Below are 18,686 nucleotides of genomic sequence, written 5' to 3'. Positions count from 1 at the left end.
TGTTATCTCTAAGGAAAAATGTGGCAGTTTTAAATCCAAGTGGCTGGAGGCCTGGAAACTGCAGTCCTAGAACAGGCTGGAGGGCCTGTTCCCCCTGCCTTCCCTGCCCCCCCCCGGCCCCCACCGCCTCATAGGCCTATACATAATTTTCCAAAGTCTTTGATACTTAAAGGCTTTGAAGTATTGCTGGGTTAAATGATAAACATATAAACATTTATATTGATTGCTAGACAAGTTTTAACCTCACCTGTTCTTAGCTTTTATTACATTTTATTAGCTTTTATTTAGTACAATATCTCTTGTACTTTTTTGAAGGTAAATTTTCTTGAAAGTAAGGGTATGTTTAAAGTGTGTTCATAAATGTCAATCTAAGAAATGCTGGTTGTTTACTTTTTGTCTAAAGCTGGTTATTTGTGAAAGTTGTAGAAAAGTTTGTCCAGTGAGTCAGGACATGATCATACCCTGCCCCTCGGAAGGGACCCCTTCTCTCCTAGTAAGCTAACACAACCCTGCCCAGACTCTCCTATTGCTTAAGTCCTTATATTGGAGACTTTCTTTATTCCCACTGCTCATTCACAGTCCTTTACACTATCATTGAAAGCCTCAACAGGTCTTCCTGCTTGGTATTTAGGAATCTCTCTCCCCTTTTCGAGCCTTCTTTAAGTCATACACTGCAATGGACACCAAGTTAGGAATGATCCAGTAAGACAGGGAAATAACAAAGCAGACCAAGAGGCCAAGGAAGCAGCTCAGAGGAAGCCTCCATCTCCCCAACTCTTAGCTATACCTCATATAACTCCCAAGTTTACTCCAGAGGAACTTCTGTCCCTATTAGCTCTTAGGGCCACTCAGGAAGAACCACAGTTAATATTTCAGGAAAAATATATCCTTCCCTAGGGACAGACCCCTAATATCTTACAGGCTATTCACAATTCCCTACATATAGGATATAGACCGCTTTTACAACTCTTAAACCCCCTCATCACCTATCCTAACCTAGCCTTCCTACTGCAACATAGCACCAAAACTTGCTTTACTTGTTATTCAGTATCTCCCCAAGGACAGGTTAGACCTTCTTTCCCCCCTCATCAGGCTAGGGGCCAAATCCCTGGACTTCACTCACATGTCCCTATTAAAAGAACCAAGTATCTCTTAGCCCTGGTAGATCCTTCTCAGGCTGGATAGAAGCATTCCCCACTAGGTCTGAAAAGTCCTCTGAGGTCACACAAGCTCCCAATCAGCACATCATTCCCAGACTCAGCCTGTCCACCTCATTACAACCAGGTAATGGGCCTGCTTTCATATCTCCAATGACTCAACAGGTCTCCTCCACTCTGAACATCCCGTGGAACTTATACCCCCTTCTGGGCCCAACCTTCAGGCAAGGTAGAAAAGACAACTTCCTTAATTCAGTCTCACCTAACTAAATTAACTCTCGAAGCTAAAGAACCTTAAACTACTCTCCAACCTCTAGCACTTAGGTGCATCAGGGAAACCCTCCCCCTGCACCATCTTTTCTTAGCCCCTTTGTACTCATGTATGGAAGATCTTTTTTATTAGGAAACTTCCCTTCCACAGAGACCCCTCTAGGAGACTATGTCTCCATTTTAAATCTTCTCTGACAATTACTGAGAGAACATGCTGCTCAGGTCCTCCCTCGACCTTTTATGGGAGTCATCCCCCCTACTCCTCTACAGCCAGGGGACTGGGTCCTCCTAAAGGATATCCTTCAATACTCTACAGGCCTGATAGCAAGGCCCTTATCAGGTGCTCTTAACTTTCCCAACTGCAGCTGAACTATCAGGGCATACCCCATGGTTCCACCTTTCCAGGTTAAAACCCATCCCAGGAACACCTCCATCACATGAGCTGGAGTCCCTTAAGTAAAACAGCCACCAGATCAGGCCCACCAGACTCTGCCTTACCCACATCCCAGAAGAAGAGGACGAATGAGTGAGCATCCCTACACGTGCCCCCTAGGTACTAACCCTACAAACCCTGACTTCCCTGAAAGGCCACCTCCTCTCCCAATACAAATCCTCCAGGTCCTAGCTACTGCCCCTTCTCCCTTTGCATCAGGATTCTCACCTTTCCATGGGACTCACCTTTACAAGGGGACTTTGATACCCATGGGAAGATATTTCCTTCTTTCTAGATCCTGAACATACCCTTCCCACCCCCCACCCCCCGCCTTGGGACAATCCTGACCCTGGGAGTGGGGATTAACTGTCTTTCTCAACCCTCCTATTCCAACCCTCCTCTCCTAATCCTGTAAGGAACTTTCTCACCTCCACTCATCTCGAACAAACACTTAGCCTTACACATTCCCTCCTAACCCAGACCAATCCAACCTTGGCAAGGAATTTCTGCTTCTGCCTTTCCCTCTCCTCTTCAGTATATACCACCATCCTTACACCAATCAAGAGATGGAATCAGGCAAAATTCACTCTAGCTTATAAAAGAGAAAGGGAACTATATTTCTCAAAAAGGCAGATACCCTTCTAGGTAATTATCCTACAGCCCAGGCAAATCAAGCCTCCCTTATTTTTTGTACTTGTATTCTATCTTTATTAAGGTAGCTCCTTCCTCCATCCTGGCCACAGGTCCTATCACTCTGCACACCCCACTAATCGCCCAAGCCTGTTTATGCTTTACAAGGTCACAGGGAAATATAACAATAAGCCATCTCCCATCATCAGCTTGCAACACCACAGAACTACCTAGAACTACTGAACAACCATTGGTCCCAATGGGTTGACTACCAGGTCTCCCCAGAAGCCAATGGTTATTTCCTACAGCTGGTCCATTTTACATATCCAACCATCCATGCCAGAGGCTTCAACTGCTCCTTTCCTTCCCTTTCACTTTTCCCTTGGATAACAGCCCATTCTAGTGTTCCCACCAACTTTCACTACAATAAAATATCAACCATTCATCTATCACCCCTTATTGGTAGCGCCATGGTGACTACCCTTTTGGTTTGGAGTACAGAACCAGGAAAAGGAACCTCATACCCTTTAGTCCACCTCTTCTCCCTACACCTTTCAGCTTGTCTCCAGGATCAGGGAATTTTTCTTCCTCTGTGAGGAAAACACATACATCTACCTCCCGACCAACCAGTCTCCTGGGGAAATCATGCTGCTGCGACCCCTCGTTCCAACAAGGAGGAATCTATACAGTGTTCCAGCCAACTAACATCAAAGTCCATCCCCCTGTGATCTCAAAGTCCCACCTCAGCAGGATGTAATTATGGACGATATGACCTTGGTCCCTATTCCATAAAAAAAAAAAAAAAAAAAAAAAATGGCCGGAATGTTAGGTCTGATAAAATAATTGAATTGATACCCCTTCCCCTGGGAAATGACCTTTAGGCCACTTCACAATGGACATTTCCTTTTGCTTAGACCACATTCCACTATCTAAGACCATTATTCTTCCCCTCCAGACCTGCCCAAAGAATGCTCCGCTCAGAAAAAGCTCCCCTAGAGTCATTTAAAAACCTTTGACTCCTGACTTTGGGAGCTAGTGCCATTTTGGGGCTCAGCCCATTTGGTATCCAGATGACCTAATAAATTTATAATCCCTACCATTTTGGCCTCGTGCATTTTTCCTTCAGCAATCCTGGAGGAATGGGGAAAAGACCTTTGAAGATGAAGAATTTAAGTAATCACACTCTTAATGTGTTAATAATTTTATTAAATAAAATTTGTTTGGCCCTGCCCGGTTTGGCTCAGTGGATAGAGTGTCGGCCTGCGGACTCAAGGGTCCCAGGTTTGATTTCAGTCAAGGGCATGTACCTTGGTTGCAGGCACATCCCCAGTGGAGGGTTGTGCAGGAGGCAGCTGATTGATGTTTCTCTCTCATCAATGTTTCAGGCTCTCTATCCCTCTCCCTTCTGCTCTGTAAAAAAATCAATAAAATATATTTTTTTAAAATTTTAAATAAAATTTGTTTAATTTTGTTTCTGAAACAGAAAGTGTAGTCCATATAATGCTGCTGAATATTTGAGTACAATAAATGGTACAAAAAAGCTCTATCAGGTGAAAGTGGACACTAAGTCCTGGATTCCTGGGCACTTGCCTGCAAGGTGACCCTTGAACTGCTTATTTTCTGACTTCTCTCCAAAGCCTCACTGCAGTTATTGATATTTGAATATGACCAGGTTGCTGGTCACTCAGATGATAAAGCTAATCCACGTATCATGTTTAAGATTGCCTTGAATAATGGAAAGTATGATTATTCCATCCCCTGCTAACTGTAGTGAAAGATGATAATAACACCTATCTTGCAGCTGTCATGAGGATTAGAGATAATGCATGCACTATACTGGTCCCATCTCTGGTACACACAAGAGCTCAAAAAAGAAAAAGAAGACACGATACCTTTCATTCCTGGAAAATTATATCCTAGTTCTCTGATGTTTAGTTCACAGAGAATGCTTTCACTAAGCAATATTTTCATATTAATTTCATCAAGGATTTTTATTTTAAATGTTTGTAAGAATTATATATTTTCTGAGAAACTATAATCAAAGACATCATCTGTAATGTTGTGCATTCAATGATTCTTGTTTAAAGATCCTTGATAAGCTGCTTTGAGTTTAGCATTAGAAAATGGTTTCCTATTTTTAAAAACAATTTATCAGTGAGAATAAAGTATTTTCCTTTCTTTATTTTGGGTGTCAGGGAGCCTAGGACTAACTAAATGTACTATTAGTCTTTGTCTTTCTGTTTCTCAATGTATGGGCTTTAGTTTTGGTTTTATTTTAATTTTAAGCCTTATTTGAAATGTGTATGCTGTCATTACTATACTATTACACAATAACAACAATACTACTACCTAGCATAGGATAGCAATTTGTTAAGATACAGAGTGTCTTTTATATGATCTCATTAAAGTTTTACGACCACTCTAATATGATCAATGTTTTTAATATAAACTTCAACTTAGCAGTGAGGGAACCAAGGCTCCAGACATAACTTGATCAATATACATGTGGTAAGAATATGAAGTTAGATTTTTGTCTTTGAATCCTGATTTGTTTTAATAAACTATCACAAATCTTTTTTAGAAGTAGACTGGGCATAAACTATAAATGCTCTGCACAGTATAAAGAAGGATGTTTTCTCTGTTTTTTCCACCCCTTCACACCTGGCTAAGCCATGATTACACGTTACTTGTAATACTTTTTTTATTATTATTATTGTCTTTTTTTGTTTGTTTTTAGTTTGTTTCCTCAGAAGCACACAGCTGTTGTGGTGACTAAGGCATTCTGCCTGTGAAGATGTATTATACCCCATGTGAAGTATTTAGCACAGACACATGTTCCTATTAAAATCACAATAAATATGAATATTATTACTGAACAATGTTGGATATATTACTAAACTCATATTGTGCCTAGTTTGAAATGAACTTGAGGTTCAATTTAAGTATCTCATTAATCTCATGACTCAGTGAGGTACATGACTATTCTCATTGCCCATTTGAAGAAATTAGACCTGAGTCAATCCTTTGGTAGTTTGGTCTGTTATACCAATAAAAGCAGTCACCTGTTACTACGTATCAAAGACAGAGTAAAGTACTGCACAGGCATCATCTTTTTCAGTCCTTCCAAAAAGAACACTTGAATATATACACTTTGTCTCAATTATCAGCGGAGGAACTAAAAGGAAAGTAAATGACTTATTCAACGTATATCAAAGCCCAGTTTACTGAAACCTCCTACACTCTGCCTCATCTTCTTTTCCTCTCCTCTTACTCTCGCCTCTCCTTTTATCACTTTTTCAGACACATGTATTGAGATAACTACCACATGCCATAAATTCATACATTTAAAATGTAACAGTCAGTATATGTAGTATATTCAGTGTTGTGCAACCATCACCACAATCTAAGTTTAGAACATTTTTGTCATTCCTGAAATAAATATGTGCCCACTATCAGGCATTACCAATTCTCTCCCATCCCCTCTCCAGCCTTGGGCAACCACTAATGTACTTTCTGTCCTTATAGATTTGCTTTTCTGGACATTTCATATGAATGAAATCTTGCATTATATAGTCTTTTATGTCAAGCTTACTTTAATTAGCATAATATTTGTAAGGTTTATTCATGTATCAGGACTTTATTCTTTTTATGGCTGAATAATAATCTATTGTACAAATAAACACACTTTGTTTTTCTGTTCATCAGGTGATGAACATTTGGGTTGTTGCAATTGTGAATAATATTGCTGTGAAGTTTCGTGCAAGTCCTTTTTGTGAAAGCATGTTTTCATTTCTCTTCTATATGTACTTAAGAGTGGAATTGCTGGGTCTTTAGAAACTACCAAACTATTTTCCAAAATGGCTACATTATTTTACAGTCCCGCCAACAAGAAGTATAGCTACCAGTTTCTCCATAACTTGGCAATATTTTTAATTGTCCCACTTTTTAAAATATATCCAGTGAATGGGTATGGGTGTGAAATGGTATCTAATTGTAGTTTTAACTTGCATTTTTCTAATAGCTAATGTTGAGTTCTTTTTTATGTGCTTTTGATCATTTGTATGGTATGTGGTAATCTTCTTTGATGAAATACCTATTCAAGTTCTTTTCCTATATTTTAAGGTTGCCTTTCTATTATTCAGTTACTAGAGGCCCAGTGCACGAATTCATGCACCAGTGGGGTCCCTTGGCTTGGCCTGTGGGATCGGGCCAAAACCAGCTCTCTGACATCCCCCAAGAGGTCCCGGATTGTGAGAGGGTGCAGGCCAGGCCAAGGGACCCCACTAGTGTATGATCAGGGCCAGGGAGGGAACGTGGAAGGGTTCCAGGGCATGTCTGGCCCATCTCGTTCAGTCCTGATCAGACGGACCCCAGCAGCAAACTAACCTACCAGTCAGAGCATCTGACCCCTGGTGGTCAGTGCACATCATAGCAAGCAGTTGAGTGGCCTTAGCATATCATTAGCATATTATGCTTTGATTGGTTGAACGGGTAACAGGACGGGGACACTTAGCATATTAGGCTTTTATTATATAGGATAAGACTTCTTTATATATTTTAGATACATAAGAACTATATTATATGCAAATTTTTCTCTTGTTCTGTGCATTGTCTTTTCAGTTTTCCTGTTGTTCTTGCTATACATATTACATCTTTATGTAATTATATGTTATATGTTTACAATACATTATTGTAGGTATTAATTCAGATAAATGCTTATCTTTTTAAAGTGTAAAGAAAGTAAAGGTATAATTGTAGAGTTTGTTATAGTAACCTTCTTATTTACCATTTCTGATTATCTTCACCTCTTCTTGAAGATTTCATTACCTCTCATGTCATTTACTTACTCCAGTATAGCTTTGTTCCTACATCCTTTATGTTGATACTAGAGGCCCGGTGTATGAAATTCATGCATGGGGGGGATCCCCTCAGCCCAGCCTGCACCATCTCCAATCTGGGACCTCTCAGGGGATGTCTGACTGCCAGTTTAGGCTCAACCAGCAGTCAGACATCCTTCTCACAATCCGGAACCGCTGGCTCCTAACTATTCACCTGCCTGCCTGCCTGATCACCCCTAACTGCCCCCCCTGCTAGCCTGATCATTCCCAACTGACCCCCCTGCTGGCCTGGTCACCCCTGATTGCCCCCGCTGCCAGCCTGGTTGCCCCCAACTGCCCCCTCCGCTAGCTTGGTCACCCCCAACTGCCCCCCATGCTGGCCTAGTTGCCCCTAACTGCCCTTCTGCTGGCCTGGTCACCCCTCACTCCACACCCCCTGCAGGCCTGGTTACCTTCAACTGCCCCCCTGCCTGCCTCGTTACCCCCAACTGCCCCCCGTCACTCCTCACTGCCCCCCCTTGCTGGCCTGGTCACCCCTCATTACCCCCCTCTGCTGGCCTGGTTGCCCCTCACTGCCCCCTCTGACAGCCTGGTCACCCCACGCAGCCTGCTGTTCTGTCCTTTGGTTGTCCCTCACTAACCCCTGCCAGCCTAGTCGCTCCATGCAGCCTGCGATTTGGTCGTTACTGTGAGGGCATCCTGACCAATTTGCATATTACCCTTTTATTAGTATAGATAATCAAATATGTTATATTTCTAATAGAAACATCCCAAATACAATTATAATCAAATTATTTTATTCAATTTATTTTTTAAATTAAGAGAGAAAATATGCAGTATTTTACTTTTTGTATTTATATTTTATTATTACCCTCCTCAAACTTACCTTTTCTGATGCTTTTGATTTTTTGTGTGTGTGGTTTCAAATTAATGTCTGATGGAAGTGGCTTTTAGCCTGAAAAAGTTTCTTTGGTATTTCTTTAAAGTAGATCTACTACCCAAAAATTCTCTCAGCTTTTGTTCACCTTGGAATGTCTTTATTTCACTGCCATGTTGCTTGTTGCTACTTTTGTCATGGAGCTCTGAGCTTTCTTTTAATTGCTCTTCATCCATATTGGTATTGTTTTTGACAACACTTACCAATGAAATCCTCTATGTTCTTTTCCAAATAAGGACAGACTCCTTATGCATAACTCTGAGCCTTTCTGGCATGCCTGTCTTCTTGAGCAAAATGCCTGCCTCACTGAACAGAAGCTGAGGGAAGGGGTGGATTTACAAACTGGCACTGGGGAGTGTGGTCACTCCTGCTATTCTTAAGCACTGCTTAAGAAAACCATACCTCCAGGAATATGAAGGAATATTTTTAGCAATATAATTTATAATCATGACTTTTCCTCAGACCCTAAACCTATCACAGCAGCTACAGCATGTTCTTCTTTATTTCATATGTACATATAAATATCTGGAATGACTATCTTAAGTAATCTCCATTCTTAAAATTTACTGGATCTCTTCACACTCTTTGAGGATGCCATTGCTTTCAGCCTCTTAGGAAAAAAGTGAAAGTCATTTGATAGAAACACTTGAACATTTGTCACCCAAATTACAAACTGCCTTGCATCTGCCAGTGTTTTTTATTTCATTACTTTTCAAGAACAATGATGTTTTGGATAATTTCCTCTCCAAAATTCTCCAATTCTTTGTTATGTTTTCCTCACTAGTTTCAGTTGTCTTCCATATTAAAACACAGTTAACCCAAACTAAAAAGTGCCAGAATCAAACATATCTACAAACTCCATGCTGCTTTCTAGCTATTATTAATGTCTTCATTACATTATTATTTTTCAATCCTCAAATTACTTCATTCTGACCTTTGTTTCTGTGACTCAAAAAATGATCTATAGCCCTTGCCGGTATGGCTCAGTTTGTTGGAGCATCATCTCATACACCAAAAGGTGACAGATTGGTTTCTAATCAGGGCATATACCCAGATTACAGTTTTGATCCCCAGTCTGGGCATGTGCAGGAGGCAACAGATCAATGTTTCTCTCTCACATCAATGTTCCTCTTCTCTCTCTCCCACTTCCTTCATCTCTCTGAAATAAATTAAAAACAAAACAAAACACACAATGATTTAAAATATTCTCTTTATTCATTCATTTGAACATCCAGTTTCAGTAAATAACTTTAGCTTATTAACATCATTCTATGCACTATCTATAGAGACCTCCTTCTCAAAGTCATCCTTCTCATTGGTTACTGCCAGGTTAACACCTTCCCACCTCAGAATTTACTCACAAACTCCAGATTTGTGTTTTTTTACAATGTGAATAATATTTCTATTTGGATGTTTCATAATAAGTTAAATTCAAAAGGTAAAAAAAAGCCCAAAGAACTTTTTTATGATTCTTATCTCTGTAAGGGTTATTTCTACAAATGGTAGCACTACCTGTTAATATTAGAAAACTCGGAATAGTGTGTCTTTAGTTCCTCCTTTCCCATTCGCCCAGCATCATTCAAATAATATCCAATTTTGTTATTTCTCACTCACAAGTATCTCTTAAATTCATGGCTTTATCTCCATCCATAGTACCACCCACTTAGTCAAAGTCACAGTGATCTCAACTTAGATAAAAACAACAGCATCTAAATGATACTATTCTCACTTGAATGGATCTCCTGAGTGAGTTGTTGCCCTGCCCCCCTCTTCCTTAATCCACTTCCATAAAAATGATCTTTTAAAGTATTTTTTCCTGCTTACCATTATCCTTAGGATAAATTCTATAATTCCTTTCATGAATTAAAGAGTACCACAGATAAAGCTTGTTCATCTACCTCACTTTTTCTACATTCCTCAATGCTCCAGCTATAACTATTTTCAGCTATTTTCACTGTTTTTCCTTTCCTTTTTTTTTGTTTTGTTTTTGTTTGAGTCATGGAATAGAAACATGATCTCTCTCAGTTATGTAAATTCCAACCTCTTTTCTTTCTACCAATATTCCCTTTCCTTCTCCACTAAGCTAAACTTTCCCCGTTCCTAAAACAGACCTTCCCTGACCCAGCAGGTTCTGTTACTATTACCATTATATGCATTTGTAGTTATCTGCACTTCCTCTTCCCTACCCTTGCAATTACATGTTTACATTTTTTCCTCTATGTGGAAGATATACTCCAAGAGGGGGGAAAAACACATCTATCATGTTTCTAGCTTAAGGTGACCAGACGTCCCGCTTTTGGCGGGACAGTCCCGATTTTTAACAATTTGTCCCGCGTCCCATGGTGTTTTAAAAAAGTCCCGATTTTTGGAAAGAATGCACGACAAGCTAGGGAACAGCGGGAGAACGGGAAGGGAATATACGGTTTTCGGTGGCCATGTGGCTATTTAGCCAGAATATGAGTTTTATATTATTTTTGTTAATTTTATAATGTTAAACTTTAATAATAACAAATAATTGTTGAGAACTGATTATCGAGAATTGCTTATCGAAGTTCGCATTGTTGATCAGTTGTTAGAATTCGACCACCATTGTTTGGACTTAATGAACAATGGCATTTTTTGGGATTGGCAACGACGAAAACATTTTGTAACTGTTTCAGATGATACACATCGTACTGCGTGCTAGTAAGCTAGTTAAACAAGCGATGTCATTACAAATCAGCTATTCAGATAATTTAGGTAAGTAATTTATTTATTTATTTCATAAATACATAAATTTTCTTGAATTTAGCAGACAGTACTCGTATTATTTATATTTTATAGTGGCGGCAAAAAGTCTAGCGCCAGCCTTGAAAGTGACACTTATGACTTATGTTATGGCAAATTCAGAGGAAAAATAATACAAGTTAGTATTGTTATTATTTAGAAAGAAATATAGGATTAAAATTAAAATAATTTTAAAATATAGTTACTTTACAACAATCAAATTAATTTAATTTATATACTAACAATAAAATATGTTCATGTAATTATGTACCTACTTACTGTGTTTTTAAGCAATATGTATATAATAATTTATAATATAATTTTAAATTATATTTTTTAGATTTTTAACATAATGAGTAAGAAAAGAGGATGCAAATTCAACGATGATCTAAGAAGTGAATTTCCTTTTATTAAAAAAACCAAAAGTGATTACAATACAGACCAAATTTTTAATCAAGAACCTCCCCCCGGTCAATGGTGTCCCGCTTTACCAATGTTAAAATCTGGTCACCTTATTCTAGCTATGTCTTAAGCATGTAGTACAGCCTCTTGCAAACCCTGGGTTCATATTAGATTGACAATAAACTTAAATGAACTAAGAAAAATGCATTTTTGAGAGTCAATTTTAAAGCTGAATTTAAATGATATGAATAATGTTCACCTGGTCCTATAAGGCTGTCTCCAGCACAGGTCTCCCAGCATAGACACAGCTGATACACATAGCCAACTGGCCTGGAGGTCAATTCCTCCCAGTGATACCAACAACAATCAAGACTTAACTACAGACCGAGGAACCAAGATGGCTGCATAGTCAAACAACTAAACTGCCGCCGCGCACAACAATTTCAAAAATACAACTAAAAGACAAAACGTCTACCACCCAGAACCATGGGAAAGCTGGCTGAGTGGTAAATCTACAACTAAGAAGGAAAAAGAAAGGAGAACAAATGCGGAAAAGCTGAGGTACAGAGGCACGCGAATCGGGCTGGTGGCAGGCGATGGGGCGCGAGGCTTTTTTTCCAACCTGAAGGGAGATAAGCTCCCTATCATTCTGAAATTTAGTTTCTGGGGACACGCAGGGGACCCAGACACCTACGGGGAGAAGCTAAACTCTCAGCCATCAGGTCGGAAAGTGAGAGTGACTTTCTTGCAGAGGTGCACCCAGCAATCAGTGTTTACTGCGCTGGAACGAGGGACGCGAGGACTTGGAAACATGGAAAGGCAGAGACTTCTGACAGCAGCCATTGCCGTTTGCCATGCCCTAGCCTAGTGATGCCCAGAGACCCCACCCCGCCTTGAGACCCCGCCCTGCACATCCTACAAACCCGCCCAGGCTCCACACAGTGGTTTTTGCATATAAATGGCCCGTTCTGTGGAATCTTAACCAAATAAACTGCAGCTCCAGTAAGACTGCTCCAAAACCGCCAAACCCCAAGCAAAGATGAGAAGACTGTAGTTCTTGCTGTAGCTCCTGCTGGGTGGCCTCAGACAGTAGTTGACCTGCACCCCATTGGAGATCCAGAAATGAGGGTATCTAGTGGTCGGTGTGAAACGACACCAGATTTCAACCACTCTCATAAGGGACACATCCAAGAGGCAGACTCAGTGAGCGCCAAAGCCCTACTGGAACAAGTCCCGCCCCATAAATGTGTCTCCAGCACAGCAATTCTTCCATTATAGACATAGCGGGTCCTCACAGCCAATTGGCCTGGAGATCAGTTCCTCCCAGTGACACCAACAACAATCAAGACTTAACTACAAGGCTGTACACACAGTGCACAAAGGGGTGCACCAAGAGTGTCCACCTCAGGTAACTGGGAGACTGACCTGTTGAACCAATAGGACACATAGTACACAAAGCTACCCTACCAACTCAGGGAAGCAGCGAAAATGAGGAGGCAAGGAAACAGATCCCAAACGAAAGAAATGGAGGAGATCAAACGAATGGACATAGAGTTCAAAACCACAGTTATAAGGTTTTTCAAGAATTTCATGAAAAAGGCCGATAAATTTAATGAGACCCTCAAGGATATGAAAAAGGACCAACTAGAAATTAAACATACACTGACTGAAATAAAAAAATATTATACAGAGACCCAACAGCAGACTAGAGGAATGCAAGAATCAAGTCAAAGATTTGGAATACAAAGAGGCAAAGGACACTCCTCCAGAGAAGCAAGAAGAGAAGAGAATTCAGAAAGTTGAAGATAGTGTAAGAAGCCTCTGGGACAACGTCAAGCGTACCAACATCAGAATTATGGGGGTGCCAGAAGAAGAGAGAGAGCAAGATGCTGAAAACCTATTTGAATAAATAATGACCGAAAACTTCCCCCACCTGGTGAAAGAAATAAACTTACAAGTCCAGAAAGCACACAGAACCCCAAACAAAAGGAATCCAAAGAGGACCACACCAAGACACATCATAATTAAAATGCCAAGAGCAAAAGACAAAGAGAGAATCTTACAAGCAGCAAGAGAAAAACAGTTAGTTACTTACAAGGGAGCACCCATACGATTGTCAGCTGATTTCTCAACAGAAACTATGCAGGCCAGACGGGAGTGGCAAGAAATATTCAAAGTTATGAGTAGCAAGAACCTACAACCAAGACTACTCTATCCAGCAAAGTTATCATTCAGAATTGAAGGGCAGATAAAGAGCTTCACAGATAAGAAAAAGCTAAAGAAATTCATCACCACCAAACCAGTAATTTATGAAATGCTGAAAGGTATTATTTAAAAAGAGGAAAAAGAAGAAAAAAGTAAAGATAAAAATTATGAACAAAAAATACATACCTATCAACAAGTGAATCTAAAAGACAAGTGAATTAAAAATCTGAGGAACAGAATAAACTGGTGAACACAATAGAATCAGGGGCATAGAATCTGAGTGGATTGATAATTCTCAGGGGGAAAGGGGTGTCTGTGTCGGGGGTATGGGAAGAGACTGCACAAAATCATACACCTATGGATAAGGACAGCGGGGAGGGTGGTGAGGTAAGGGCAAAAGGGAGGGTGGGAATTGGGTGTAGGGGAGATATGGGGGGGGGAAAAGGAGAAACAATTGTAATAATCTGAACAATAAAGATTTATTAAATTTGAAAAAAAAAGACTTAACTACAAAAAATAATAATGTTCACTTTTATCAAAATAGTCTGTTGGATTGTGAAATTAAAAGTTTAATTAGTTAATCTGCTCAACAAGTTTAAAACAAAGTTTGTATTTATATTTCCATTATTTCAAAAAATATATATTTTTATTGATTTTAGAGAAGAAGTGAGAGGAAGAGATAGAAACATCAATGATGAGAAAGAATCATTGGTAGTCTGCCTCCTGCATGCCCCATGCTGGGTATCAGGCCCACAACCCCGTCATGTGCCCTGACCAGGAATTGAACTGTGAACTCTTGGTTCCTAGGTCGACATTCAACCACTGAGCCACACTGTCCAGGCTATTCTCATTATTTTTAAATGAAAAAAAAAATTGATCTCTTCTAATATCTGCCACTGTCATGTCTCCCAATCTCCTTTTTACTTTAAAATAGGAACTGTTTTAGAAAATAATTAGTATAACAAAGCAAACTTAATATGTCACAATATTTAATATCTCTAATCACTATATATTTTCTCCACCATACATAAATCATTCGGGTGAGCTAAAAGCTTGTCTTTAAAAAGAAATCTTTAATGTAATTCAAGATTAGACTTTTAACCTAGAGACATACTAGTCACTCTAGGTTAAAAGTACAAGGAATTTTTTTTAATAAGTAATTTTTATGATATGCAGAGACTGATGCACAAACAATTGAATTAATATCTAGCATGTATAAGGCACAAAGAAGTCCACCAATGAAAATTCTATTCTCATTTACTGTAGGAAACATAGATATGTTTTTATTTTATTCAAAGAAAGAAATAGACTTACAAGTCCAGAAAGCACACAGAACCCCAAACAAAAGTAATCCAAAGAGGACCACACCAAGACACATAATTAAAATGCCAAGGGCAAAAGACAAAGAGAGAATCTTACAAGGATTCTTACAATTATTCAAGGCAATAGATACAGATGTGCTAGTGGCCCTTTTTTCCCATATAAATGTTTACTGTCTTCAGATGGAGGTGCTCCCATAAGACTCTGCTCTTCCCTTATTGAGAAAACACTGATAAGCAATGCAAAGAAAACTTTCAAAGGATCAAGAATCTTGAAATGTAAAATTTAGTTTTTAAATAAAACATATATCTCACCTTACAGGCTCAATTGTAGTTATTCCAGAATAATAAAATTCCCTATAATCATTAGCAATGTCCTTTTTGACAGTTGATATTTCTAGGAAAATTTCTTTTTCATGAATTTCTTTTATCCTTTCAGTATCCTTTCTTTTGTTTTCCCGCAGAGGTATTTATGTGCTTTCTATTATATATGTAGATGGAGTGCTAATCTAAGAAAATATATTAAATGTAATTTATATCATTACAGTCTTCTAAGAAAAAAGATGATAATGCCATATATAGTATAAAATGCTAAAATACCAGTGCTCAATAAAAATTGCCACAAATTGCCACTCCTGAATTTTATTTTTATCTGAATTGTTAAAATGCTGCTTTTTCCTTCATTAAGGAGGAAATGGAAAACTAACAGGCATTCTTGACTGTTTTGTAACAATTTGTTGAACTGACAAGTCATATTAAGAGAGCATTTTTATAATTGGTTTTCAGTCCAAGTTATTTGTATTACCTTTTGGGCAGATAAATAAAATAAAAAATAATTGTTTAAAAAAAAGAGGTTCAATTTTTAAAGGAGATTTTAAAATTATTTGGGTTTTTTTTCCTCCTCACATAGTTTTTATTATCTGAAGTATTTGTTATTACATGAGAATTATATATATTCTTAGTTTTAGAGCTGTATCATAATGTCATCATTTTAATAAACATTAATATTCCTAATGCTTACTTGACTATTATAGCAGACTTATTCAAACCATTCAAATTATGTCTTAAAATGAATAATGCTATGCCTATGATAGTGTCATACTGTTTGTTTTTTCTATTTTAAATGGGTCAAATATGATAAAGAGGCAAAGCTTTTAAAATTTTGCACCTTATAAAGAATCAAAATGCTCTTAATTTTCTTTATGTTCCCTTGCAATTTTATCAAATCATCTGTATGAGTGCATTAAAATAATAATTTTGTAACTCTAGTTAAATACAGAAAGAACATTAGGAAAGCTTGGTAGAAAATATCTCATAAGATTTCAGGAAATATAATAAAAATTAAAAATAAAGTTGAAATTAAATATTCTCCAAATGTCAATCTAAATATGTAATTGATTTTTAATTATAAAGAATAATTCTTAGAGCATCTCCAGTTGCTATATTCATAATACTAAATAAAGCTTCTCATTTTTTATCTGTCATCCATTCCCTCCCTAGCTCACAGCCTAGAATATAGACATCTTGAAAAGAATGTATAGTTTAGATATTAAATGTGGTTTAGATGTTTGGTGTTGGAATGGTATAATCTGCTTTAATTAAATAATTTTAATTTAGTTATGATGATTTAGCAAGGACAATTTTTAAATTGAAAAGTACTATACCAAAATATGCATTGTTCTCTTTATTAATGAGCTGTATGATTGTAAGAACTAAACAGGATGCTGTTGTGTATTCCACCTTTTTCATGGCATATTTTAAAAGAGGAATAGAAATCACAGTTAAAAATCATGTCTCTTATGTTTTTGAAGGAACTAATAACACCCTTTGGAGTTGCTAATTGGCAAAAATCTGCAACCACAGGCTTTAGAGGTATGGTTACCATGACAGATTTCCTTTGAAGTTGGCGCATGTGAATATTTGACTTAATTTTCTTTCCTAGTCTAGGACTAGATGAAAAACATTGTCATTCCACAGAAAAGTAATTTTTCAGAAGTCCAATAAATAATTGCCATCACAGTAGCTTTTGCTCTTTGTATGTAGGATAAGTGTTCTTATCACAAATAGGCTTTCCTAATGTTTTGTATTTATTTTCAGTCTCTATTCTTCTTAAACTAACTGTGGTCCATAAAAGGATGAGGGGAAATTTGTAAAGTCATTCTCTACTTTGTAGAAGTTCTAGCAATAAGGCAATTCAAATTTCTGTAAAGTAGAAATAATAAATATCTAATTAATAAAAACGTAATGTTTAATTGTTAAGCCTTATAAATGAAAACTATTTTCCAAAGTTTGTGATCATGTAGTAAGACTTATTTAAACATATTGATCTCTTGCTTTCTGAAATTATCAAAAAGCAAACAATGTGGTTTATGAATAAATATTAAGAATTTTAAACTTATAAAGAAGATAATATATATTTAATTTAACAATAAAATGAAAGTTGGATTTCTTTAAATTTGTGCTTATAGAGTATATTATTTGAACTATGTAAAAAAAAGATGTTCAAATCATGTAGATTCATAAGAAAGCAGATATAAATAGAGGTTTGGCAAAAAGAGACTTTAAGAAATTAGTAAGTACAGAAACATATAAGGGAGAATAAAAGGCTGTAATATGATAACTCTCATGCAATCATACAGTAAGGCAAGTACTCTGAGATACACTTCTGAGTGTTTTATATTCTCCTTTTTAATTCTTTGCCCAGTAGCACCTTTTTTTTGTTATTTTTTAATAGTAGCAGCCAAAATAAAATTTTACACAAGGCCTGTCTAAATGAAGCAGATTAAAATAATAGCAAATCTGGAAAAGGGCTTATTAAACAAAAGGCCACATTTGCTTTAAAAATAATAGGATCTAATATTCATTATTATGGTTAACTTATTACTTTATTTTATTTATTGATTATTTTAGAGAGAGGAAGGGAGAGCGAGATCAACTTGTTGTTCCACTTATCTATGCATTAATGCATCAGTTGGTTGCTTCCTGTATGTGCCCTGACCTGGGCCAGAACCTGCAACCTTGGCAAACAGGATCATGCTCTGACTAACTGAGCTACCGGGCCTCGGCTTATTTACTTTTATTTTTTGATAATTTTTGTTTTGAAGTAATTACAGAATCAAAAGAAGTTTCACAAATAGTACAGAGAGGTCCCTTTTACCCATCACATAGCTTCCTAGGACAGCACTTATTTCCCCCTGTACCCTCTTCTACCTCTTCCCCCCTCCCCCCCCCCGCCCCCTTTCCCTCTGGTAATCACCATACTGTTGAATGTGTCTATGCGTTTTTACTTTCATTTCCTTTTCTTTTTTGCCTAATCCCTTCACCTTTTTCACCTAGTCCCACAACCTCCCTTCCCCTCTGACAACTGTCAGTCTGTCTCTGTATCTATCAGTCTGTTTCTTTTTTCTTTTCTGTTTTCATTAGATTCTACATATAAGTAAGATCATTTAGCATTTGTCTTTCTCTGACTGGTTTATTTCATAATGCTCTCTAGGTCCATCTATGCTGTCACAAAAGGTAAGTCTTCCTTCTTTTTTTACGGCTGAGTAGTATCATGTAAATGAATCACAGCTTTTATATTTACTCATCTACTGCTAGGTACTTGGGCTGCTTCCAAGTTTTGGCTGTTGTGAAAAACACTGCAGGGGACATAGGGGTGCATATATTCTTTCAAATTAGAGTTTCAGGTTTCTTTGAATATATTCACAGAAGTAAAATTGTTATGTCATA

This window comes from Eptesicus fuscus, chromosome 3 (genome assembly GCF_027574615.1).
Source record: "Eptesicus fuscus isolate TK198812 chromosome 3, DD_ASM_mEF_20220401, whole genome shotgun sequence".
NCBI lineage: Eukaryota > Metazoa > Chordata > Mammalia > Chiroptera > Vespertilionidae > Eptesicus > Eptesicus fuscus.
This window is presented reverse-complemented; position numbering follows the sequence as displayed.